Source organism: Rhinatrema bivittatum, chromosome 4 (assembly GCF_901001135.1).
Source record: "Rhinatrema bivittatum chromosome 4, aRhiBiv1.1, whole genome shotgun sequence".
NCBI lineage: Eukaryota > Metazoa > Chordata > Amphibia > Gymnophiona > Rhinatrematidae > Rhinatrema > Rhinatrema bivittatum.
In genome coordinates, this window is record NC_042618.1 from 312685617 (window position 1) to 312713377 (window position 27761).

At 41.1% G+C, this 27761-nt stretch overlaps 1 protein-coding gene across 1 annotated transcript in view; it reads left to right on the forward strand.

Moving 5' to 3' along the window:
• Window positions 1-27761, forward strand: part of FOXK2 (forkhead box K2) — a 281644-nt gene that overhangs the window by 193655 nt on the left and 60228 nt on the right. The window lies entirely within an intron of this gene.

A 27761-nucleotide genomic window follows, 5' to 3' on the forward strand; every position in this document is an offset into this window, starting at 1 on the left:
GAGGCCGAGCAAGGCAGTGATGGCAGATGCCCTTTTTCCCCCCACAGCCGAAGACAGTCTCTGTACTCAGCTGGTAAGTGCTGAGCTCAGGTAAGACTTTAAAAAAAAAAAAAAAAAAGTGTATCTGACTCAGAGACAGAGGGGTTTCATGACTTCCTCCGGTCTCCGTTCGTTTGTTCCCGTTGGGGTTGGGGAACTGGACAGCCTGGTGGGTTGAGCAGACTCCAGTGGGCTTGACCCCGCACTTAGGCTTTTTTCTTGCAAGCCGTGTGGTAGGCCGCAGCGGCCGTTTTCACGCGCTCTTGTGCGTGTTCTGCTCTCTATAGGCTGTCTGTGTGCAGTGTGTCAGCTCTGAGCACGAGTTGTGCGCTCGATTTTTGGGCATGCTTTTTATGCACACAAACCTTTTTACGCACTTGGTACACAGGTTGTGCGTGTGCCTTGCCTTGCTTTCTTCTAGGCACTTATTTTTTGGGCACATTTCATTTTTTGAGTGCGAGCCATTCAGATGCACATTTACTGCAGCGATGGTGCTGGTAAGGAAGAAGCCTAAGCGTCTTCCTGTTTGTGTTGCCTGTCATATTAGGGCTTCTCAGCCTGACCTGGCTTCTAACCTGTCAGCTCAGGGAGGGTTGTCTTCCTTGGATTTTGCTAAGCCTGGCTCTTCCATTCTGATGATGGGTTGGTCACGGCCTTGACTGGGGGGTCACCAGATCTTTGTTCTCCCTTGATTTGCTCCTCTGCTGGCGAGGGCAGTTCTGTGGGACCAGCTCCATTTCCTTCTGGGCTTGGTCTGGACCGGGCTGTTTTTTTCTTTGGTGGAATTTTTTCAAGGCTTACAAACCTTTTCTTCATTCGCAGTCCTCCATTTCCCCCATTTCTGTCCGGTTGGACCTTCAGCCATTGCTCCTCCCTCTTCCAGTCCTATGCTTAAGTGCCAGGGCTCTGCTCCCTGCGGGTGTTCCTGACAGGAATCCGGATGGCACTGATGATGTGATTGATCCTGATTCCTTGGAAGATGGGGGAATTTCCTCCAGGCTGGAACCATATCGAACCATGTTTTGGTTCTTTCATAGAGATGAACTGCCGGCCCTGATTTCCCAGACTTTGAAACAGCTGGGTTCATTTTGCCCTATCCTGGATCTCAAGGGAGTCATTCATGATTTGCGGGTCACTCATTTCTGAATGGAAACTGTTCGCTCCATCATAATGGATCTGACAGAGGCATATCTACATATTCCCATTGTTCAAGAACATCAGTTCCTACAGTTTGCCATTATGGGTCGCCATTACCAGTTTCAGGCCTTTCCCTTTGGGCTGGCCACTGCATCCAGAACCACCTCCAAGTTCATAGTGGTAGTGGCACTCTTGTGCAAGGTCAGCATTCTGGTGCACCTGTATCTGGATGACTGGTTGATTCAGGCCAAGAGCTTGGAGGAAAGTCTCTGGGCTTCTCATAAGGTAGTCTCCTTAATACAAGAGCTAGGCTGGGTGGTGAACCTAACCTAGAGCAGCTTACATTCATCTCAGTCGCTGGAGTATCTCGGCATTCACTTCGATATGAAGCAGGGTAGAGTATTTCTGCCAGAGTGATACAAAAGTTAATTGCTCAGATTTGCACCCTGATACCCGTGGCTCACCCGACAATGAGGTCTGGTCCTGGGTTTGATGGCAGCCACATTGAAAGTAGTTCCCTGGGCAACAGCTCATATGTGACCTCTTCAACACATGTTGCTTTCCTGCTGGAGCCCACAATTGCAGAACTACTCGGTGAGACTTCTCCTGCCATTAGAGATGGCCTCCCGGTTGAAGTGGTGGTTGCAGGCGGATCATCTCAGGAAGGGAGTTTCCTTGGAGATGCTGAATTAGTAAATGCTCACACAAGATGCAAGCCTCCTGGTTTGGGGTGCTCACAATCAGGAGCCAATGGTGCAAGATTGCTGGAATGCTGAGGAGCGACAGTGGAGCAACAACCACTTGGAAGCTCAGGCAGTTTGTCTATCGTGCTTGCAGTTTGCTGAGCATCTGGAGGTTTGAGCAGTCTAGATAATGTCAGACAATGCAATGACTGTGGCCTACATCAATCAGGGTGGAACCAAGAGTCAATAGGTGTTGGAGGCGATAGATGCACTCATGGAATGGGCAGAGCAACATCTGCTAAGCATATCCAATTCTCACATTGCTGTGAGACAATCAGTTGACTTTTCTCAGCAGGAGGAACTTTGACTCAGGAGAGTGAGAGGTAGTGGATGAAGGCTTTCACCTCATTTATGGAGCTTTGTGGCCACCCACACTTAGACTTGTTGATGACCTCTGACAATGCAAAGGTTCCACAATTTTTCAGTTGCAAATGGAACTTGAACATGCTAGGCATCGATGCTCTTGTTCAGGTGTGGCTGAGGGGGCAGCCTGCTGTATGCCATCCTTCCCTGGCCTCTGATAGAATCATTCGAAGATTGCGAGTAAAGCCATCACCGTTCTTTTGGTGGTTCCGTATTGGCCCCGGAGATTGTGGTATACCGATCTACAGAGACTGCTGGTGGGCAGTCCCCTCAGGCTACTGCCTTGGAAGGATCTGTTGCAGCAGGTATTCATTCTACACAATGATCCGGGTTGATTTTGTCTTGTGGTTTGTCTATTAAGAGGGCTAGGTTGTTGAAACATGGTTATTCGCCTGCTGTGATTTCCACTTTTCTTTGGGCCAGGAAATTTTCTATGCCTCTAGTCTATGTGATAGTTTTTGAGGCCTGATGTACTGAGCGAGGTTCCTACCTTCTCAAGGTGGATATTCCCTTAATTTTGGAATTCTTACAAGATTTATTGTATGAAGACTGGCCCTTAACACCTTAAAGGTTCAAGTCACAGCCCTTGCTTGTTAAAGGGAGTGAGTCAAAGGAGGGCCTTTTGTCTTCCATCCCGATGTGTCCTGGTTCTTGGAGGAGTTAAGCATCTTCGTTCTCCTTTGCAGTTTCCAGTGCCTCTTGGGGACCTTAATCTGGTCCTGGAATTCTAGGCAGGGTCAACATTTTGGCCACTGCATGGTCTTTCCTTGCGGCTGCTTACTTTGAAGACATTTTTTCTTGTTGCAATCTGTTCGGCACTTCAGGTTTCTGAACTGCAGGCCCTTTCTTGCCATGAGCCTTTTCTGCTTATGACTCCGAGAGCGGTACAGCTTTGGACTATGCCCTCTCTTTTGCCAAAATTGGTTTCGGGGTTTCATATGAATTAGTCCATTTCCCTGCCTACCTTGGTCAGAGACAAAGATGAAAATGAGTATCGTCTTTTGCATACCTTGCATGTCAAGCGACATTTGTTGCGGTACTTGGAGTTATCAGACTTCCATACGGATTTGGTAGCTTGTTTGTGCTCCATGGTGGCAGCAAACAGGGTTCTTCAGCGACATGGGTGACTCTAGCCTGTTGGGTTAAGGAGATCATTACGACCACCTATGTGGCTGTAAAGATTCCTTTGCCGAAGCAGATTAGACTGTATTCCACAAGGGCTCAGACGGTATTGTGGGTGAACTTCAATTGCTGAGCAGAGATGTGGTCGTCGTTTCACACCTTTTCTAAGCATTACCATTTGAATGTTCAGGCTCGGGAGGATGCTGCATTTGTGCGGATGGTGTTAACTGACTGCAGGCAGCCTCCCACCCTATTCGGGAGTAGTTTTCGTACATCCCACTGGTAGGGATTGGCCTGCCGGAATGCAGAGGACGGAGAAATTACCTCTTACCTGATAATTTCCTTTCCTGTAATGAGGGCAGGCCAATCCCTCAGCTGCTGCATTTTTACCTTTGGTTCGCCTTTCGGTGTGGACATTGGAGAGTTGTTTTTGCTATTCATTTGAAGACTGGTAAGTGGCTTAACCAGCCCCTCACTTTAGTGAGTTTATTCTTTTGGCTGAACTCAGTGTTCCCTAATTGGTTGGAAGTATGAGTGGTTGCTTGTTAATCATTTTTTAGTTTAATCAGTTTGTCCACAGTATGGCTTTTCCAGAGGATACTGGTGGGCTGATGTTTGGGTAGGACTTATAGATCTGTGATGTCTGTCTACATCTGCTGGCAGAGGTGCATAACCCACAGGTGGAGATTAGCCTGCCCTCATTTGATGAAAGAAATTATCAGGTAAGTAGTAATTTTTCCTTAATACTGGCAATCAAAAATTGTTGGTTTAAAAAAATTGTTGCTCACACAAAAAAAAATGTGCACATACCTAGTCACTCCTTGGAGGGGACATTGTTGCCAGTATTGGTGACCCAGATTTCCTACTATTGGAGACAGGAAATTTGACTTAGAGCTTTGGCCTGGCTCAACATGGCACATCTTATTTTCTTATGAATAATAATATTGTTCCTTTTTCCTCTCCCCTGCTAAAGTTGACATATGGTGTCCTTGTACTGGCTAAAGATACTGCAATGACATTTACCTCAGTAGTAGTTTCTTGTGTTTTGAATAGAATGCAATGGAAAATCTTATTTGGTTCCTGTTTTGATAAAAGGAACTGTATAACCATGTTTTGTCAAGGACCTACCATAAAAATAAACATGGTAAAATTCTGAAAAAATATTCTTATGAGGATAATATTCTTAAAGCAGGAGATGTTATAAGTAAAATTTACCGTTTCATCTTTTACCCCAAACCCCTCTGAGGTGCGTTTTAAAGTTAATGCTTGAAGTCTTACTGAATAGGTTGCCTGGTACAGAAAATAGTAGTGGTGGACTGGTAGACAAGGGAAGACAGATAATTAAGGGAAAAAAGTAGCTTTTTAAATGGGAATTAAGTGAAAAGTGTTGGTGAACATTAAATCTCAATGAATGTTTATTTCAGAGATAAGGGGCTATGAGAGATCACAAACACATGAAGAGGATTGTTGTATGTGAGGGGCATAGTAAGTACAATCTACATCTTAAACATATAGATGGCAGTATTTTACTTACTGTTCCTGAAAACGTTTTCTTTCCATTCTCTGGGAAATAGGCAGAGAATGACCTTAAGCTCCTTAGAAGATTCCGATTCCCTGCTTTTCTAACAAATGAAATGGCAGCAGCTCCACTTTTTTTTTTATTCGTTGTCAACATTGTGGAACAAGCTGGAAAAGAGTTTTGAGAATAAGCACACAGGAAAATGTTTTGAGTTGTAGGGAAGTTCATATATCTGTTGTCATAGGCAGCTTTGAAAAGTTATAGAATCTGAACAAAGACTGCTGGAAAAAGGCTGTAGATTCTAAGACCAAAAAAAATGTATAATCCAATTCAGCAAGCTGAAATTATCATAAATTCCTAGGACCTGTTCCAAACATGGCTTTTGTCTTAATCTGGCTTTCACAATTAACAGGTTTAAAATAAATTTAAATGGTGTATCTGTTTACATATTATTTCTCAAAGTTTTCAAAAATCAACTCATTGAATCTTCTTCATATTGATTTCTTTGATTTTCTTTGAGCCTTTGTCATACAACCAGAAGGACACTGTTAGGGAATATGTTTAAGGGTTCTACTGGTAAGGACAAATTGAGAAATCCTTTGATTCAGAAAAGAAGTCTCTTTAAAAGCTCAAGTAGATTTCTCAGAAAAATGTTTTTCATGTTAGTTTTCTAAGTTACAAACTTTAATCTCCTAACCAGAATAACTTATTTACTGAACTATAAAAAGCAGAATGATGTGTTCATCCCAGCATCTTGAATTACCATTTGTATAGCTGAAATACTAAATGCCATCTTTTCTTTAGGACTAATAGAATGTGTCATCGAGAGCAATGGTTCCGAACCTATGATCTGCCAGACCATTGGTGGGGGGTCTGCAAGGGGGATCCATAGGAAAGAATTTTTTTTTCCAAAACTTGTTTTATTGTGGCATGATTAAAAAAAAAACAATACAAGAAAGTACTTATGTACATAGCATCTTAACCAGTAATACATACGTATGACTCTCCATGTATAAGAAATATTATAACAATCTTCATACCATTTTCAAAAATAATCTCTCCACTATAAAACCCCCCTCCCAACCTAACCAGTCATTCCTCATACATTCCCATAGAGAGAAATATTCAGCAACTGAAGTTTTGCATAGGCTGGGACATCACTGAAGGAGGGAGCAGAAGGCTGTTCTGGGACAGACGTGGAAGTAGCAGCTGGTCCATGTGGGATGGAACTAGAAGCAGAAATCGCAACAGACCTATGTAGACCAAGATATTTAGAGGCAGAAGGAGGTGGGAGATAGTGGTATCAGCCCACATCAGCTGGAAAATTAGCAATAGCTCCATGAAGGGGGAGTGAGAGATTGGTGGGGAGGGTCTGAGGAAGGAGGAAGAGAGTAGGGGAAGCTGTAGCGGTGGGAGAAATTGGAGGTTAGGAGGCTGGGAAATAAACTGATAGGGAGGTCTTTGTGAGGCGAAAAACTAGTGGGGATGGTCTGGGGGGAACGAGAGACTGCTGGAGAAAGGTGTGAAGGGAGAGTGTATATTCAGAAGAAGTATTTGGCTAGCCTCTAAGTTTTCTGATCATTCAGTTTTGTGTTTCAAAAGAACACATAAGATAGTTTTATAAGAAGAAATTATTCCACATATTCACTGCCAAGTGCCACCAACATTTTCTTAGTTTCCCAGATCTTTGGTGCTCCTTAAGTTCCACACACCATTAAGAAATGTGGTGGCTACAGACTATAGTGAAAGAATTAATTTAATATATTTGGACAGTTTGTTTCTCTGTCAAGAGGCAGGGCTGAATTAGCCATGACAAGTGGGTAATGTCATCCAACGACACTGAGTGGACCTTTATCTTTCAGCTCATAGAACTTTTCCGAGCATATGCAGGAATTCTCACATGGGTGATACCTCATGAGCCCCCTGAATCTTTTTTTTTTTTTTTTTGTCTGAGCTTCAGAACAGATATATATTCTATCTCTTTGAAAAGTGTTTTCCTCTTAATCATATCATATTACCTTTTCAATTTTGCTGCCTCGGCAGCTCCCAAACAGCATTTTTCAGTGCTAAATAAAAAAAAAAAAAATTCTTAACAGAATGGATCCAAGAAGTTCACAGTGAGTAGTTTCAAAGACTCTATGCACAATAGAAAGATGTCCGTTACAGACTGACATGCTCTGTTGCCGCTGCCTTGGACTGGACTGTGAGCAGGCAAATTATCACTGTGACTGCATGTCTCTATGATTACAGAAGTTCAGGGCCTGGAAAATGGAGGAACTGCATAAGACTCTGAGGAGCCACAGTCTATCCTCCTCCAGGATCTGTGCTTCTTCATGCTCCCTGGGGATTCAGGTAAGCAGAAGTTCCTCAGAGATCTCCCCCATCAGGAGAGCAGGCAGGATCCTTAGGGTCGAACAAATCAAAAACTAAGAAAAAAAAATGCTCTGCAGAGCTGGTGGTGCATCTGGTACCAAAAAGCATTAGTACTGTTGCAACTGATGCATCTTCCTCCAGCCCTGGCACTATCAAACCACAAAGTCCCAACACAAGTCCTCAACACACTGAGCCCCAGAGCATGCAGTGCATCCAGTTTCAACATTAATGCTCCAACAGTCAGACTAGATTGCTCCATTGTTGACTAACTAGGCTGTGGTGCTGCTGACTCAAGTATTCTCGCCTTTACCAGTAATTCCATATGGAGAGGTGAATTGTTGGGGGCAGGAGGTGACATAATACACTTATCTCTACCAATCACCAGAATAATATCACCATTGACATTGTCAGAGCAAGGCATTCATCTAAAGACACTGGATCCCATTTATTCTGTAGTCCCCTTAATTTTGAACCAGCCTCTGGTGCAGATTTTACAAAGTCCAGAGAGAGCAAGGGGATTATATCTTGCTATCAGAAGATGTTCCACCTCAAAATGCTTGGCCAAAGAGCATGTCAGTCTTGGACCAAGTGGCAGAATTGGGGAAAACTTTACCTTTGCTTCTAAGGATAAGAAGGGTACTCTTCAAAACTCTTCTTTCCAAGATATCAGATTTACTTCCTTTAGGAGTTGTCCCATTTTCCTTAGAGTGGACACACTCAGATTCCCCATGAGGTTGTTCTAGTCCCAGACACTCACTTGCAGTGGAGTCCAGCTAGTCTGAGGAGGTTCACCAGGAATATACCCCTCCTAGTCAACCAAGGTCTCCTCAGCCTCCAAATTCACTGGGGTCCTAGATTAGTATTCCCTCCCCTTCATTGGGTTTGAGGAGGGTTCAACAGGAATAACTTCTGATCCCCTGCCTGAGCTTCCAGAACACTTTTCTCTGCCTGAGGACCTCTTTTACTTCTGATTTCTGGATAAGTTGGGTACAGCTCTCTAAGTCAGTGTTTGTAAGACCCTCAACTGAACCAGCTGCCATTCCAATCCATGATATTCTGCAAGAGTTGCAAACAATGTGGGAAAACTTGATTTCCTGTGCCCTAGTAGCAAGGAAACTAGACCTAAAGTACCATGTACAAAAATCTACAAGTTATGGAGTAGTACAACTACCTCATCAATCAGTAGTAGTGGAGTCAGCTCTTAAAAGATCCACGAAAATAAGAATATTTTCCAATATTTCACCAGGAAAGGATCCCAAGTTGCTAGACGGTTTAGGTAAGAGAGGATTCCAGAGCTCCATGTACAATGCAAAAATTTCTGCTTACCAATTCTACATCGTTCAATACTTACATAATTGCATGCAAAAGCTGAAGCCATTCCTTCCTGTCAGGTGATACTGGCTCGGCATATCCACAGCTGTTTTTAGACACGGAAGAATTGCATACGCCATCTTATTCTGTCAGTTTGATGTGACTGCCAACTCTTCCTCGGGCTTGATAGGAATATGTTGGATGGCTTGGTTTTGTGCCAGTAGTTTGCAAGAAGATGTCCATGACAAACTAGCAGTCGTCCCCTGTCTTGGGAGACCACCTCTTTGGAGATAAGCTCAGGCAAACAGTTGCTCAAATCAAAGAGCACACGTGTGGCAGTTCAGTTCCTCTCAACCAGCTCAGAATAGCAATCTATTTCACATGGCCATACTATGTTTTTAAAAGGTAGTACTTCCAGAGATGTCCTGGCACTTTGAGGTACTGGATCCCATCTCTACAGCCACAGCAGCAACAGTTGCTTTTGGCCCAAAGTAGACAGCTAGAATGCCATAAACCAAAGGCAGTACAATAAACTAAGCCTGGGCCAAGTTTTTGACCATCCTCAAATCCAACAATTTTCCCCGGTAGGAGGGAGGATCCAGCTCTACCTGGAGAAATAGTGCAAGATTACCAAAGACCACTGAGTGCTCAAAAATTATGGAGTCTGAATGCCGCTTACATTGCTCCTAACTCCTCATGCTTCCTCATTGCTTAGCTTTCAATCCAGATCCGTCTCATCTCCATTTGATCTTAATCAGAAGATAAAGGATTCCTTATCATTTTCCATTTTATTAACCATTCCCTTCCTAATAATTCCTAACATTCTGTTTGTTTTTTTGACTGCTGCAGCACACTGAGCCGACAATTTTAAAGTATTATCTACTATGATGCCTAGATCTTTTTCCTGGGTGGATTTTCCCAAGGGAAGTCTTGCCTAACAAATTTGCTTCATTTTTTTGAAGGGGTTAATAAACATGTGGATAAAGGTGAACCGGTAGATGTAGTGTATTTGGATTTTCAGAAGGTATTTGACAAAGTCCCTCATGAGAGGCTTCTAAGAAAACTAAAAAGTCATGGGATAGGAGGCGATGTCTTTTTGTGGATTACAAACTGGTTAAAAGACAGGAAACAGAAAGTAGGATTAAATGGTCAATTTTCTCAGTGGAAAAGGGTAAACAGTGGAGTGCCTCAGTGATCTGTACTTGGACCAGTGCTTTCAATATATATATATAAATGATCTGGAAAGGAATACGAAGAGTGAGGTTATCAAATTTGCGGACGATACAAAATTATTCAGAGTAGTTAAATCACAAGCGGATTGTGATACATTACGGGAGGACCTTGCGAGACTGGAAGATTGGGCATCCAAATGGCAGATGAAATTTAATGTGGACAAGTACAAGGTGTTGCACATAAGGGAAAATAACCCTTGCTGTAGTTACATGATATTAGGTTCCATATTAGGAACTACCACCCAGGAAAAAGATCTAGGCATCATAGTAGATAATACTTTAAAATCGTCGGCTCAGTGTGCTGCAGCAGTCAAAAAAACAAACAGAATGTTAGGAATTATTAGGAAGGGAATGGTTAATAAAATGGAAAATGTCATAATGCCTCTGTATCGCTCCATGGTGAAAACCGCACCTTGAATACTGTGTACAATTCTGGTCGCCGCATCTCAAAAAATATATAGTTACGATGGAGAAGGTACAAAGAACGGCAACCAAAATGATAAAGGGGATGGAACAGCTCCCCTATGAGGAAAGGATGAAGAGGTTAGGGCTGTTCAGCTTGGAGAAGATGGCTGAGGAGGGATATATGAGAGGTCTTTAAGATTATGAGAGGTCTTGAACGCGTAGATGTGAATCTGTTATTTACACTTTCGAATAGTAGGACTAGGGGGCATTCCATGAAGTTAGCAAGTAGTACATTTAAGACTAATCAGAGAAAATTCTTTTATACTCAATGCACAATTAAGCTCTGGAATTTATTGCCAGAGGATGTGGTTAGTGCAGTTAGTGTAGCTGGGTTCAAAAAAGGTTTGGATAAGTTCTTGGAGGAGAAGTCCATTAACTGCTATTAATCAAATTTACTTAGGGAATAGCCACTGCTATTAATTGCATCAGTAGCATGGGATCTTCTTGGTGTTTGGGTAATTGCCAGGTTCTTGTGGCCTGGTTTGGCCTCTGTTGGAAACAGGATGCTGGGCTTGATGGACCCTTGGTCTGACCCAGCATGGCATTTTCTTATGTTCTTATGTTCTAATTGTGTTTTGGATCCAACCTTAGATAGGTCTGCAGCAGACCCATATCCCCCTACTACTGTTACTAAGGGTATAAAATATTTGTGTCATAATTTGGGTGTAATGCATGGTTGGAGAACTCTGCAGCCCTTAGAGAGGTCTTACACTCATCTTTTCAGGGCGCATCACTCTTTTTCTTGTATTGACTACATATTGATCAGTAGGACTGGTTTCTCCAAAGTTACCCTCTCAGATATAGGGCCTATGGAATTCTCTGATCATACCCCAGTTTGGATTGACCTGGAAGCTTTTTTACCTTTGAAACAATATACTCCTTGGCTTTTCCCCTGGTATCTGTTTCAGGATTCGACATTTAAAGATTTTCTCCATAAATGATGGGACAGTTTCTGTGAATCAAATGCTGCGCTTAGATCTTCCCCAATTTTATTCTGGGAAACGGTTAAATCAGTTCTTAAAGGGGATATTTCTTATGCTGCTACCCGGAGGAAGAAATTGCCGACTGAGATTTTGTATCTTAAAAAACAAATGTCTGCAAAAAAAATGCTGTGAGGCTATTCCTTCCCCTAATAACAAAATGTTTATAACTACGCAGACTGCACTTAACTCCCTTTTGCATCAGAGGACTAAAAAATCTGATGTATTATAAAGTACATTTTTTCATTTGGGAAGCAAATCAGATAGAATTTTAGGTAACGTAACTAAAAATTGGGGTGGGCACAATAAGACCCTTATTTATTTGTTTATTTGACAGGTTTGGGGTTTTTTTTTAACAGGTCATTCAAACTCTATATAACCTGCCAATGGCCTCTGTTGTGGTTAATGGTGGTATATCTGAGGCGTTTGAGCTCAAGGGACTCTGGGTTGCCCGTTATCTCCCCTTCTTTGTGTTGACCATATAACCTCTTTTACAGCAGACTCAAGATAATGTGGAAATAGCGGATATTCTTATTACATCCTTGGGGGAAACATTTTTAAATTGTCCACTGTTGCTGATGATATCTTAATTCATGTAAAAAAAAAAATCGTTTCAATTCCATCTCTTTTGGAAGAATTTCAGTGTTATGGTAGATTGGCAGGACTTCTTTTAAATCTGGATAAATCAGAAACCCTCCCCATATGTGATTCTGATACCCATGTGTGGTCCAAATTTCCCAATGAAATGGGCATAAGATTCCTTTAAGTATTTGGGTGTGTATCTATGCAAGGATCCTGTTCATTTACATATGCTAAATTTTTAAAAGCTTTTGGCCACAGCTGAGAATATTTTAGCAAATTGTATGGACTTTCCACTTTTCTTTGGTTGGGAGAGTGAATCTCTTTTAGATGATGATCTTACCAAAATGGTTGTATGTCCTCCAGCAGTTACCTTTATTCTTGACTACTGCAGATATTAACAAACTGAACCATCTTATTCATCAATTTCTATGGCATAATAAAACCGCGGATAGCATGATCAATACTGACAAGACAATGAGATAAAGGTGGTGTGGGGCTAGAAGATCTAAAATCTTATGTCTTGACTCCTTCGACATATGGGTGATTGGATTATGGGAACTGGTTACTACACTCCAATTACATTGAAGCAGGGTTTGGTTTACCCACTGAATCTAAGGTATGTTTTGCATACTACTTGTATATCCTTACCGTCTCATAAACAGCACAGTATTTTCCTTTTGCCTATTATGGGGTCACAATGGTCTTCAAGTAGTTCAACATTTTAAGAGTGATACAGGTGGTTATACCTCTTTTCAGGATCTACAACATTTCCAGGTCTCTCCACAACCTTTCTTTGCCTATTTACAGGCCCATTATTATGTCTTATCTCTTGATATGGGGGACTTGAGCTTAGAGAATAAGGAGCTTTTATCCAAATCTTTTTGATTCGGAAAATCCTATTAGGCGTACAATTTCATTCTGGTTTGCATTTTTAAGAAAAATGGGAGGAGGACATGAATTGTACGCATCTGGTGGAAGGTTGGTGAAGAGCTGGGTATTTCTTTATCACCCTGTACTTAAGAATCCTTGCTAGACTTTGAAGCGTGACCACTAATATACCCCTTGGATACCCAGTATAAATTTTTTTATGCGGTCTTATTCTCAGACCAGAGTACATTCGATGAATATTGTTGCAACAAATGCCTTTGTGAAATGTGAAGGTGGGCCAGATACACGTGGTCATCAGTTCTGAGAATGCCCGTTGGTGCAACACTTTTGGAAATGAGTGCAACAATATTTAATGCAGGTCATAGGAATTGTTGCCACTGGATGCCTCCCCTTTTCTTTTTGAAGACTTACGAAAAGTTTCTTTCCCTGACAAATGTACTGAATTATGGTTCCAGAAGGTGGTGCTGTTAAAGATAAAATTGGCAACCAAATCGCCAACCTTAACACAACTCTGAAATTCTCTATACTATGTTTGCTGTATGGATAAGTGTATTGATGTTATGGATGTGTCTAAAAAAAATACAAACTTTTCTTAAAAATTTGGAAATGCTATTTAGATTCATTACCACATAGGGCACATAATTTTCTCTTAAATGATATGTTGTAGTGGCTGATTTTGATGCTTAATATTGTCTTTTTGCCACCTTCATACTTAATTGGGAGGTGAGGAGTTGGGTAGGAGGCATGTTTGGTTAGATATTAGATATGTTTTCTTGTATTGTAACTGTTGGATGGTGTGCAGAACCAACTTACCATCCAGTATGTGTTTGCTTATTGAAAGTAATAAAAAAAAGAATTACATTTAAATTAAAATTGATAGGCTGAGCTCTCAATTCACAGACCTTAAACAAAATCTTAAGGAAACTGAAAATCATAGAAGATAACCTGTCTAATATGTCTAATAATAATATAATATGTCTAATAAGTCTAGAAGATAACCTGGGTAATATGGAAACCACCATATCAAATGAACCTCCCTTTATCTGAAAAACTTTACAATCTAGAAAAACGCTCCCGGAGAAGCAATCTGCGGCTGGTGGGAATGCCTGAGGTGATATCTGAAATCTGGATTTGCAGAAACTTTGGAAAAATGGTTAGGGCTCTGGGTTTGGTTGCAGTTAGTGGACCACTTATATTAGAAAGGGCTCCCAGGTTGGGTACACAAGCACTAACCCAAACTAGGAATAAACCACGAGTGGTCATCTTTAGTGTGTTAAATTTTGCCCACAAAGTGGAGATTCTGCGAGCTCATCGATGATTGCAATCCCTTCAGTACAAGGAACAGAAAGTATTATCCTTTCAAGATTATTCAGCAGTGGTTGTGGAGAAAAGGTAGCAATTTGGCCCGGTGTGTGTATAGTTGATTAAGAAGAAACTTCGTATTACGTTGCTATTCCCAGCTAAACTACAAGTTCTCTATCAAGACAATATTTTATATTTTGAAACTGCAGTGGAAGCAACTTTATTTCTTCAAAACATGGGAAATGACTGAAGTTTTTTTTCTCTTATATGGAACTTTCTTTTCTCCTAGCACCATTTATGCTACGTAAGTGTTGACTGAGGAATTGAAAAGTGAACTGTGACCACATCCACAATTTTGTTTTCTTTATTTTTTCTTTTTTTATGGAGTTGTAATGCTGGAATTTGCATATAGGTGAATTTTAAAAGCCCAGGGTGCGTCAAAACTAAGAGATATGTAAGTATGTTCAGCCAGCATACGCCGAGTGGATTTTAAAAGCCGCCCGTGTCCACACATATCTCTTGGTAATAGCAGAAAAGGGGCAGAACCATGGGCATTCCAGGACTTTAATATTAAATGTGTGTGTAAATATTTACGCGTACAAGCGCACGCCGGGATCCCTTGCCATGTAACTTTACTACTGCTATGTTTGGCGTGTAAGTAATAATAAAGGTTGACATGCTGTTTCTAACATATGTAAGGTTCTGGCATCTGTGGCATATTGTTCTCAAGAGAAATTTGAAATCTTTACTTATGTTTTGATGCCGAAAAGGCTTTTGATAGAGTAAATTGGGCTTATTTGTTTGCTGATCTGTGTGCATACAGATTTCAAGGTTGATTTTTGGATTATATATATTCTATATAATCAACCTAGAGCACGAATATTAGTGAATAGAGACTTGTCAGAGGATTTTGTTTTATAACGAGGCACTCGTCGAGAATGCCATCTTCCCCTCTTCTTTTTGTATTATGTATGGATCCATTTTCACGCAGAGTAGCTAATAATGAACATATACCTGGTATTTCTCTTGGGGCCAGTAACTTTAAGATTTCTACTTTTGCGGATGATTTACTCTCATATCTATGCTCCGTAAAATTCTTTGCAGACTTTATTAGAGGTCAAATCTTATGGTGGGTAAGGCAGGTTTAAAGCTAAATTTGGATATATCAGAGGCAATGGCCTTTAGACACTGGAGCATTAAGGTTTGAGTGGGGGATTTCCCTCTCAAATGGTCTGAACAGGAAATGAAATATCAGGGTATATGGCTCCCTGATGATTTAAACTCCTTATATTCTACCATTGTTTCCAGGCTACAGGCGGTAATGAAGATGGCCTTGTGAAAATGGACCATTTAAAAATTTCTTTAAGGGGTAGGATACAACTATTTAAGTTGACTGTTTTTCCTAAATGGCTCTATGCGATGAGTGTTCTCCCCCTTCTGCTTGAAAAAACAAATATACGAGTATTTCATAGAGAGCTTAGGCATTTCTTATGCAAGGATGGGAGACCTACAGTACCTCTGATATGATTGATAGGTACTTGGAAATAGGGAGGGATGGCCCTATCCAATATCAACCTATATAATTATAGTGCTAGTCTTCGACAGGTGGGAGAATGATGAACACTTATTACTGTGACTCCATATTTCAGTTGGCTGCAGTCTCTCCTATGCAGTTATGATTTGTATTGCATGCTAGCATGTCTCAATTGCTAGACTCTTTGAAAAGACATGTTTTAGTTGAGCTAGCATGGCGAACCTGGTGTAAGTTACCATCCAAATTCAATCTACATTTTAAGGTGTCCCCCTTCTTACCTCTAATTGGTAATAGGAATTTTTTGCTGGGCCTGGAGAAGAAGATTTTTACTACTTGGATTTGTAGTGGTCTGTAAGTTATTGCTTATTTAATTAACATAAGAACATGCCATACTGGGTCAGACCAAGGGTCCATCAAACCCAGCATCCTGTTTCCAACAGTGGCCAATCCAGGCCATAAGAATCTGGCAAGTACCCAAAAACTGTCTATCCCATGCTACTGTTGCTAGTAATAGCAATGGCTATTTTCTAAGTTAACTTAATAGCAAGTAATGGACTTTTCCTCCAAGAACTTATCCAATCCTTTTTTAAACCCAGCTATACTAACTGCACTAACCACATCCCCTGGCAACAAATTCCAGAGTTTAATTGTGTTGAGTGAAAAAGAACTTTCTCCAATTAGTTTTAAATGTGCAAATAATATGTGATAAGTGGTATGCTGTCCATCCATTATCACAGCCTTCCAGGTTGATTAGTCACAATTTAAGGCTGCCTTTGTCAGGGTTTGAACCTGCGACCCTGGGACTTCCAGCTGTGAACTTGCCACAAGGCTATGGAGGCTGGGGGGATATTGATTTCTAATGAAAACCTATGTCAAAAGGTAGAGGACCAGGGAGTAGATTAGTTTTAATTTACAGATTAGCAACTGTTTGTGTACTTTAAATCAAAAAGACCTTCAGGCTGATACCGTAAGTGGAAGATGCTGCAAGAATGGTTTGATTTGAAAGTTCCTAGTAGGCATACTTTGTCTTCTCTTCATAAACCTTTGCAAGTTGCTGCTCAGACCTTTTCATTAGAAGATTTCTGAAATAGGTGGACACTTAAGGTTTTCCTTCCAATCATTTATTGCTTGTTTTGAGCATATATATAAAATTACAAAAAACATGCAGATGCAGGAAATGCAGTACAAGATTTTATCCAGATCTTACATTTTACCAAGGCAGGCCTATTTAGCAGGTTTAACAGATTCTGATATATGTTTAAAATGTAAATTGATTCTTGGTACCTTAGGTCATTACTTATGGTATTGTGATATTATTCAAGTCTTTTGTAAAAACAAATTTTTTGTTATGTTAAGGACATTCTTTCCATACAATTAACTTTTTCTGTACAAATAGCAATCTTTGGCATCCTATCTGAAGGCAACAAATGTACAGCAATAACAAAATTTGTGGATCTCCAAGGTTTTTCTGGTCGCCAGGACTGTGATACTTCATTACTAGCTACAGGAAACGAACCTTGTTTTATGTTTTGACGGAATGCTGTTCATAATTTACTACTTCTAGAATTGATAACTGGGAAGACTTGCTCTCCTAGAACAAAAAAAAAGAAACATCTGGATGTCATATATTTCCTCTTAGGAAAACAAAGGAAATAGATGCCTTGGTCCTTTTTCCAAATATTTATTAAAGTAGAGACATATTTTATAAAAACAATGCCTGTCTCAGGCTGAGTTTCGCAGCTTTCACAGCCGCTGCCTCAGGGGCTATAAATAAATCATACAAAAAATATAATCAGTAAATAAAAGGCATACAATTGCCATATAGAAAGCTTTAGAAACTTAATAAAATCTGTAAAATGGTGACATATGTAATTTAATGAGAATGTTATTTATGAAAAGTGGTGTGTGAACAATTGAAAAATATTGAGATTTTCATAACTATGTATAGTGACCAATATTATTATTCATCTTTACCTTAGTAAATTTCTATTAGTAGACGATGCGAACTGATATTGAGTCTACAAAAAAATGCACATGTGATTAGCAGAATTTTTAAAACTTTTACAATGTCTAATTAATTATAATATTTGTGTATCATAATTGTAAATTAGACAAACCTAGTTGCATTATCTCAATGTGCATAAGACAGAAAAATACTAAAATGTAGTTAGTTGGTACAAAAATCCTCTCCTCTGCACTGATCTCATAATTCATGTAAAAATTGTTTACCCTCTAAAACATGATCCAAAAATTAATAATTTAAAATTGCCAACATAATTTTAAAAATTGGAAACATTTTAAAAAATTGTTTTTATTGTGTGCTGTATCGGGTATGCCTTATTAGTTTGTAAGGTCATGCAATATATTTTGTTAAATATTGATGATATAAAACCAAATATTAAGTACACCCAGTTAAAATGACTACAGTGTGCATTCTCAAAAAATGATGTTAAATGGGGCAGGGCATAAACGCGGATATCAGAACTTAGCGACCGCGAGTGAGAAGTTGAATCGGAAGTACAAAGCAATAACTATAAAATCTTAATTATTGTTTAACTAGTGTAAATATTAACCTTGCATCAACTAGTGCAATATTCTGACTCTGCCCTTAAACTAAAAACTAAGCACTGTCAATAGTTCGTTTTGGCGCCAAAAATATTAACTTTTAAAAAAAAGTATAGTTTAAACACATTCTATTGGTTAAATTCTATAATATAAAAAGACTGCGAAAAATTAATCAAACTGTCTCAACGTTACCAAAAGGTTTGGAATACTTACTAATTACCAACAGTTCAATTGATGTTGATTAGAGGTCGATTATTGGTAATTCTGTAATTTTCCTTTCTTTTTTCCTTGTTGGGGGGGGGGGGGGGTTATTATGTTTTATGTAATAGCATGGTGTACTCTGTATCACAGCTGCCCTGTGTACTTATTCTTTGAAAATTGAATAAACAGATTTAAACACAAACTATAATTCTTAAATCTCATATATAGAAAAAATTAATAGAATGCTTTCAATTAATAAGTGACCTATATTAGAGCAATTTTTAAGCTTTTGTGATCAAATTTGTTGCATGGTTAGAAAGTTCCCATACTGAACAAGTGTATTCAGCACTAGAGTAACATAAGGCAAGCATGGCAATTCTATTCATAGTTGTGTGTGATCCTCAAATTTGTTTGCAGCTTATGGGTAATACAAGCCGTTCTGCCTGTTAAAACGGGCAAGGTTTTCCTGTCCCACCAGGGCCATATATATCTTTGAGCTCTGACCGACGTGCTCTCTCGCCCGGGCATGTGCCGCATGTCAGTCAGAGCTGCTCTCTACTACATATTGAGCTCTGACAGACGTACTCTGACCGACCTGCTCTCTCACCAGCACATGCGCGGCACGTCAGTCAGAGCCGCTCCCTACTGCGCGTTCGCGGCACGTTGGTCAGAGCTCCCTTATAGGTATGATTTCAGGTGCTGACCTTACATCAGTCATTGTATGTGGATCTTAAAGGAGAGTGTGGTCCAGTTTCACTCCAAGGCATACTTGATTTTTGCCGTCTCAAGTATACACCATAGGTGCCAGCCTTTTGGGTGCTTGTGCACTCCCCAGTGTAGTCGCAGCCTAAGCCTAAGACTGGTTAATGACCTTGAGTCCCATCTCCCACATATAGAGGAAAGGTCCAGACTTTTCTTCTGAAATGGGCCTGCATTACCAGAGACAGTTGAGTCATGAAAATTGGGGAATGGTGTCGCAAGATTAGCGAAGAATGGTTGTGGTCCTGCTTCAAAAGAGTGGTAGCAGAAACTACAGGCTGGAAAGTACAGGCTGGCGAGCCTCACCTTGGTGGGAAAATTAATGGAGACTCTGCTGAAGGAAATAAATTATCTACGATATGGTGGGTTACTGGACCCAAGGTAGTATAGATTCACCAGAGAAGATCCTGTCAAACAAATCTGATTTTTTTTTTTTTTTTTTTTTTTTTGATTGGGTGATGAGAATTGGATCAAGGAAGAGAAGTGATTTACTTGGATTTCAGCAAAGTTTTTGATACAGTCCTGCAATGGAGGCTCATAAATAAAATAGAAGCTTGGGAGTGGGCGCCAAGGTGATGGAGTGAATTACAAGCTAGTTGACTGACAGGAGACATTATGTAATGGTAAATGGAACCTACTCTGTAGTGAGAACAGTGTTAAGTGTAGTACCACAAGAAGTGGTTTTGAGACTGGTTCTCTTTAATATCTTTGTGAACGACATTATGGAAGGGATAGAATATAAAGTTTATTTGCAGATACTAAGATCTGCAACAGAGTGGACATGCCTGAAGGAGTAAGGGAGAATGAAAAGTGATTTAAGAAAGTTTGAAGAGTGGTCGAAGATTTGGCAGCTGGGATTCAATGCCAAGAAGTGCGTGCATCTGGGGTGCAGTAATCCAGAAAAGTATGTGATGGAGTGAAAGACTAATGTGCATGAACTGGGAGAGGGACCTTGGGGTAATGGTGTCTGGTGATCTGAATGCAGCAAAGCAATGTGACAAGGCAATAGCTAAAGCCAGAAGAATGCTGGGCTACATAAGAGGAATAACCAATAAGAAAAAAAGAGGTGATAATGCCCTTGTACAGATCCTTGGTGAGGCCTCACCTGGAGTACTGTTTGGTTCTGGAGCCCATAGTTCATAAAGGATAGACACAGGAGAGAGGCAGTCCAGAAAAGGGCAACCCAAATGGTGTGAGGTCTGTGAGGAGAGGATTAAGGATCTAAATATGTATACTCTGGAAGAGAAGAAGTGCAGGGGGAGATAAGATACAGATCTTCAGATACTTGAAAGGTTTTAATGATGTATGAAATTTGAAACTTATCTTTTGGAAAGAAAACTGTAAAGCTAAGGGGCACAAAATGAAATTCCTGGGGGATGACGCAGACCCAACATCAGGAAATATTTTTTCACCGAGATAGTGAATGCCTGGAATGCCCATCCAGAAGAGGTGGTGAGGAAGAAAATTAAAAAAGGTATGGGATAAACACTGTGGATCCCTAAAGGTTAGAGGTTGGAGATGAAGAAATGATTGCATGGGGGTAACTTTCACGGAGCAGCAGTTACTGTCATTAATAGAAGGTATAACCAATTAGCAACACTGCTCTGCACTTCAGCGGGGGGAGGGGAACTGGATTCAGACAGCAAGTAACACTGGCTCCTGACTTTTACAGTCCAGTGTACTGATATGCAGACATTGGGGGGGGGGGGGAAGCACAGGACTGCTTCTACGGCCAAGTTCAAAAGCAAAGCACATTCAATCAGCATGGTCTGAATTATCAAGAATGCTGCTCACCCTATAATGTTGCTAGCAGTAATTTTGTTATGGGTTTGAAAGTTGCTTGGATTTGATTGTAAATGAAATTCAAGCAACAGAAAGGCACAGAGGCTGGCGTTAATGTCTGCCAGCGCCAGGGAAGTGCACAGAAAAGCAGTAAAAGCAGTAAAAACTGCTTTTCTGTGCACCCTCCAACTTAATATCATGGCGATATTAAGTCAGAAGCCCCAAAAGTAAAAAAAAAAAAAAAAAAAAAAATTGGCCTGCGGGTTGAAAACCGGACACTCAATTTTGCCGGCATCCGGTTTCCGAACCCGTGGCTGTCAGCGGGTTTGAGAACAGATGCCGGCAAAATTGAGCATCGCTGTCAAACCCGCTGACAGCTGCCACTCCTGTCCTAATTTGCATAGGCCACCCTCCTGAATCGCACACCCAGGAGAGTGGCCTGTGCGCATGCCGCACGTTTTTCTGAATCGGCCTGATTGTGTTACAGAGCTTCCCATGCAGCTGTATGCTGACCTTCTGAGAATGTTAACAGGGGCAGAAGGGGGAGATGAGGGTATGATACTCCTGCCTCCACTAATCACAAGGCACTTTCACCAGCAAAATTAATGGCATAAGGACTATGTCTGGAGACCCCCAATCCCATTTGCTGTCTAGTACCTCTCACATCTAATTGGCCTTCAATCCAAATTTTATAGAGCTCAGATGTGCAACATTTCATTCTAGTGTCAGAAGAGGATGTTCTGCCTTCCACACCAGTACAGAGGGCACATCAGCCCCTCAAACAAGTAGCAAAGCTACTGAAGGATTTCTTTACCTCTTTGGTGTCTATGAATGAAGGTACCTTCCAACTCTCCTCTCCAAGATATTGACTTTTCTCCCACAAGGAGGAATCCCAGTAATCCCCAGTTTGTAGGGATACTCCATCAGAGGCCCTGCGTGATGTTTCTAGCCCACAGCATTCGCCTGCAGCAGAGTTCAGTCAGTCAGAATGTCCACCAGAAGTATACCCCTCTGAGGCAACCAAAAATAGCCTCTCCCTAGTCACCCTCTTCCACAATGGGGTCCTGGATTAGTGTTCCCTCACTTCCAAGCTCAGAAGAAGGATTGACTGGGATCCCCTCCATTTCTCAGAGCCTCCAGGACACTCATCTCCATTGGAACACTTTTCCTACTCTAGTTGACTGGACAAGATGTGAAAAGTCCTCCAGTGTGTAAGGGCTAAGATCTCTGTGCAAAGATTTTAGGTCTCCACCAAATTTTGGACAATCCAGCAGCTATCTCGGTCCATATCATCCTGCAAGAATTGCAAAGAAAAACATGTGAAAATCCTATTTCCTGTGCCCCGGGTGCATGGAAACTAGGCCATAAATATAGAGTGCAAAATCCCCAGGGTTTGGAATAGCACAGTTACCCCATCATTCAGTTGTAATAGTTTGCTTTTAAAAGAACAAAGAAAACAGATATACTCAAATACTCCACAGGGAAGGATCTCCGGTTACTGGACAATTTTGGTAAAAAGTTGTTCCAAAGCTCCATGCTAAATGCATGGATCTCATTCACCAATTCTACATGATTCAATACCTATATGATTGAATACAGAAACGTAATCCTTTTTTTCCACCTGGTGACTGTAGCATGACATCCCCTCGGCAACTTGTTGTTGGAGAGGAGTATATATATACACTACCTTATTCGATCCATCTATGACTTGTTTGATACCACTTCACACACCTCAACAGCATCCACCATTAGAGCATTCCACAGGACTTGGTTGAGAGTCAGTAGCCTATGCAATGATATCCACGACAAATTAGGAAATGTCCCCTGCCAGGGCAGTCACCTTTTCAGAGAGAAGCTCAGAGAAATTTCCTCAAAGGAACAACATGTGGCAGTTCAGGCCCTTTCCATGGGAAAGAACAGTAGTCTTCTCCAAGATGCTTTTAAAAGATTGTGTTTCCAGAGATGCTTCTTCCAGCAATTCCAACAATAACCAGATGCCGCCTCTACTTCCACAACAGCAGCAATTTACGACTTGTGCTCGGCAGTGTGTGTGCCATGAAACTAAGACAACAAGTCCAGCCCAAACTGGTCCAAGTTTTTGACTGCTTTTTCAAATCAGCAGCCATCCTCTCCAGTAGGGGTAAGAATACAATACTATCTGGCAGAGTAGTGTAGGATCACCAAAGATACTGGGTTCTCAAGATTATGGAGTCTGGATACCACTTGCATTTCTCCTGGACTCCCACATTTCCTCATCACTCAGCCTTCAATCTGGATCTGTCTCCCTCAATGCAAGTGTGCCTGGAGGTGGAGTCGCTCCTCAAAGAGCTGGTGATAGAACCTGTTCCTTTGTATCATCGTGGCCAGGGATTCTATGCCTGTTACTTCCTAATCCCAAAGAAATCTGGGGGATTGAGATCCATCATGGATTTAAGAATCCTGATAGAGCATGTACTCTAAGTGAAATTCAAAATGAATTCCCTCAACATAGTTGTTCCCTTCATACAGAAGGGGGAGTGGATGTGCACTTTGGATCTAAAGGATGCTTTATGCTCATATTCCCATCCAACCCTCCCACTGGCATTACCTGCACTTTATGGTAGACTTCTCTCACTGTAAATACAGCATCCTTCCTTTCGGCCTATTAGCAGTACCGAGAGTCTTCATTAAGTTCCTGGCTGTAGTAGCAATGCATCTATGGCATCAGGGCATCAGAATCTTCCTCACCTGGATGACTGGTTTGTGATGGTGAACTCCCAGGCAGGTGTACTAACTTCCTGCAAAAATCAATATTACTCCTATGATCACTAGGGTTTCTAGTAAATTTTGAGAAATCGACTCTAATTCCTACTCAGAAAATCAAGTTTATTGGCACCTGGATAAATTCTCTGCAAGAGATCGAGTGAACATACGCAGATCCCTTGTATACAAACTGTTGAAAATTATCAGTCAATGGCCAGAGAAGTTCTGGTTGTTCTGGGCCACATGACAGCTGCGATTCACATAGTTCCACTAACCTGGCTTCACATACAATTGTTGTGGGGCTCCCAATGGGACCAACTAAATAACCTCTGGCTACCAAAATGAGAATTTCACAGGAAATGAAATCAGATTTGCCATGGGGGCTAGATTCCTATATCCTTCAGAAAGGAGCACAACTCTGTCTACTTCCTTACCAAAACACATTGGTGATGGATGCCTCCATGAAGCGTCGGGAGACCTTTCTGAGTTCAAGGAACTTGGTTGTTCATAGACAATTTAGATCAGCCTCCTAGAATTGAAAGTGATCAGATATGCTCTAATAACGTTCACTTGCCCCATCCAGGAGAAGAGCATTCATATTCAAAATGACAAGTAGCCATGATCTGTGAATAACCAAGGAGATACAGGGTCATGGACTCTGTCAGAAGGCAGTAAAGGTATAAGAATGGTCATTCAAATATTGAGCGGTCTTCGAAGCAACTGACCTATCTGCAAAGTTAGCAGATCATCTCAACAGAGGTTTTCAACCACATAAAGGGTCTCTGCAGCAGTCAATGGCTGACGGACTTTTCAGCATATGGGAACTTCGAGCATTCAACCTTTTTGCATCAGAACAAAACAGAAAACTGAAAAGTTATGCTCCATTCTTCCCAACGAATTCAGATCTAGGCAAGATGCTTTTCTGCTCGATTAGAATACAGATCTCATGTATTCTTTTTTACCAGTTCCACTGATAGCCAGAACAGTGCAAAAAATGTTCAGACTAGGCCCATCTGATCCTCATAGATCCAGCATGGTCCAGACAAGTTTGGTTTGCATATCTAGTACAGCTGTCCATCATTCCTCTGATGTCTCTTGGATCAGATCTATCCTTAACTCAAGAAACGTAATGTCTATTTCATTCAAATCTTCCCTCCCTCAGCTTGGATATTGAGCACTCGGTGATTGCCAAATTATCCTTAACCAAGGAGATTTAGGATGTAAGTGTCTGCCAGAAAACCATCAAATAGGAGAGTCTATACTTTTAATGGAAAAGATTCTCCACATGATGTTGGCACAGTTCCTTGTATGCAGACCCAAAGTTACTGAGCTACTTGCTTTCTTTTTGCTTCAGGACTTAGTAGCTCATCAATAAGAATACATCTCTGTGACATAGTGGCTTACCATGTTCAAATCAAGGGAAGCCAAGCTCCACTCAACCAGTCGTTGCAAAATTCATGAAAGGCTTATGGTATACTAAAGCTCTGCACCCACCTGAAGTTTCTACCAAAAGTAGTAACAGCTTTTCATATTAATCAAGCCATGTTTTCTTTTCTGAAGCTGTGCTTTCATGAAGGTGAGAAAGCCCTTGGATTGTAAAAGGGTCTTGGCCTATTATGAAAAAAGAACTTGGCCACATTGTCAGGCTTCACAACGATTCATCACTTATGATCCTAACAGACTGGGCATAGCAGTGCCCAAACAAAAATTGTTCAGCTGGCTAGCAGAGCGTATCATGCACTTCTATAAGTTAGCAGGCCTACAAGTTAGTCTATCAAGACTCATCAAATTAGAGCCATGGTTGCATCAGTAATTCATCTGTGAGTCATACTTCATCTGCAAAGCTACAACATGGTCATTAGTATACACCTTTGCATCCTATTATAATCTGGATAATCTCTCAAAGAATGAAAGTAAATTTGGACTAGCATTTTTGCGTAGCCTGTTCACCAGTAGTCTACTTTCCATGGTGGGGTCCAGGTGGCTTATTCAGTAAAGGCTCTGCTGCAACTCTGAATGTGGGACTTTCCATATGACATGGCTAATGTAGCCCTGCTTGTTGACGGATAAAGCAAGTTTGCTTACTGTAAATGGTGTTCTCCATAGTTGGCAAGATAAATTAGCCATGCTAAAAACCCACCTATCTGCCTGGAGTTGACTACCTAAAATTGACTGAAAAGGGCTCATGAGGCAACACCTGCATGATAATTCCTGCCCATGTTCAATAGAGCAAAAAGTGTACTAGCTAAGAGAGAGAAGTCCATTTGGTGCCACTGGATGACATCACCTACATATCCTGGCTAATTCAACCTACTGTTTATAGTAAGCAAGCTTGCTTTCTCCGTAGACAGCAGGATGAATCAGCCTTACTTAATACCTGTGCACCATCCTGGAGTCAACTACCTTGCTAAAGTTTAAGCTCTGGAAGAGACTGAGGGGTTCATGAGACAGTGTCCACATGCAGGAACACTTGTGGACACTTGGTAAAAACTTTTATAGAGCTCTGAGAGCTGGGTCTTCTGCTGTGGGATGACATCACCCATACATTATGGCTGATCCCTGTTTATGGGTAAGAAAACATGCTTTCCCTTTTTGTGTTGACTAGAATCCTTGCCTGGAGAGTCTTACTTTTGTGACTCATTGAATTTGCTTATTTTCTGAGAAAGCAAACTTGCTTCCTATAACAGATGTTCTTTGAAGATAGCGGTTCACCAGTCATTTGAAACCCATCCACCACCTCAAGTTTTTCTGTCTCCCAGTCAAAGCTAAATAATAGACCTGAGGAGAACTGCTGCAGCATAGGACCTATTTCATAAGGGCAGTGAAAGACTTTTGCCCTTTCCAGAACGCTATAGGGAGAATCTGTTCATTCAGCACCAAGCACAATTGCTTGTTTGACTAGTGAACTACTGCCTTCAAAGAAAACCTGTTATAGGTAAGCAGCTTCACTTTTAACTACTGGTTGGAAATTCATGTATCTAGGCTTCTGTTAAATGGTTTGTTTTTTTAAGTAGTCAGATGTAATATAAAGCTATAATAAGGTGTGTTCAGTGGTTGTTCCCTCATGTACATTTAAGGTTTTTGGGTTTTTTTGTCTTGTGAATTCAAGGCATGTGGCCTTGAACATTCAGGCAGAAATCACATTAATTGGTCAGGAAAGCCCAGAGGGTAATATCTACCAGAAAACACCTGTTGCCCCAGCAACCTTTCTTTAAGAACCTTTAAATGTGGCAGTTTATAATAATAAGCAGTGATTTGAAGGCTGATCATTTCCTGTTTAATGGCCTGCTAGGCATACCTGGGAACTTTCTAGTTCTGCTAATGCTGAGAATAGTGGGAAAGGCAGCGCAGACTTTAACATTCTCCCCCCCCCCCCCCTTACAGAATAGCTTTCATCTTAATACATGTTCTCTATTAGATAATATAATAGGTTCCATCCTTGTTGTGTCTGGCTTGATTTTCTGTGTCTCTTCATCATTCTGTGCCCTTGTCTTTCATTTTGTGTTCTCCCTCTAGTATCCTCCTCCTTCCTTTTTCCTTTTCTATTTCTTTTCTCCTACATTATCACTCTAGATTCATTCCTCCCAATCCTCTTCTGCTAACCCTGGTCCTTGTTCTCATTTCCCCCTTATTCATCCCTCTTATTCTCCTCTGTCTCCCCTAACTTTTACTCTCTTCCTTTCCTGTCTTGTTCCCTCCTTGTTTGCCCCTTTTTTCACCTCCTTACTCTATTCTCTCTCTTCTGTCCCCTTACTCTTTTTTTCTCTCTCACACACAATACTCTTGCTTTCTCCGCACTGCTCCCCTCTATTGTTCTCCTACTTACCTCCCTTAGGCACACAGTTTCCCTTATGCCAATGGTATATGTAGGAGCTAGAGAAATTGTTTCTCCAAATCTTGTGCTGATTGGTTTTGGCCAGCAGAAGGATCTAATTGGAGGCAGGAGGGAGGGAATTAGCAGCAAGTTTAGAGCTTCCTATTGGCTTCTGTCTCTGCCTCCTTGCCAGTGCCCATCATGTACTCGGCATATATGGAGGGAAAAGACAGCTAGGCAGGGAACGAAAGGTGAGTTTTAGGATCCAGACATCCTAAGTCAGGTCTCTAAACCCAGAGACTCTGAAT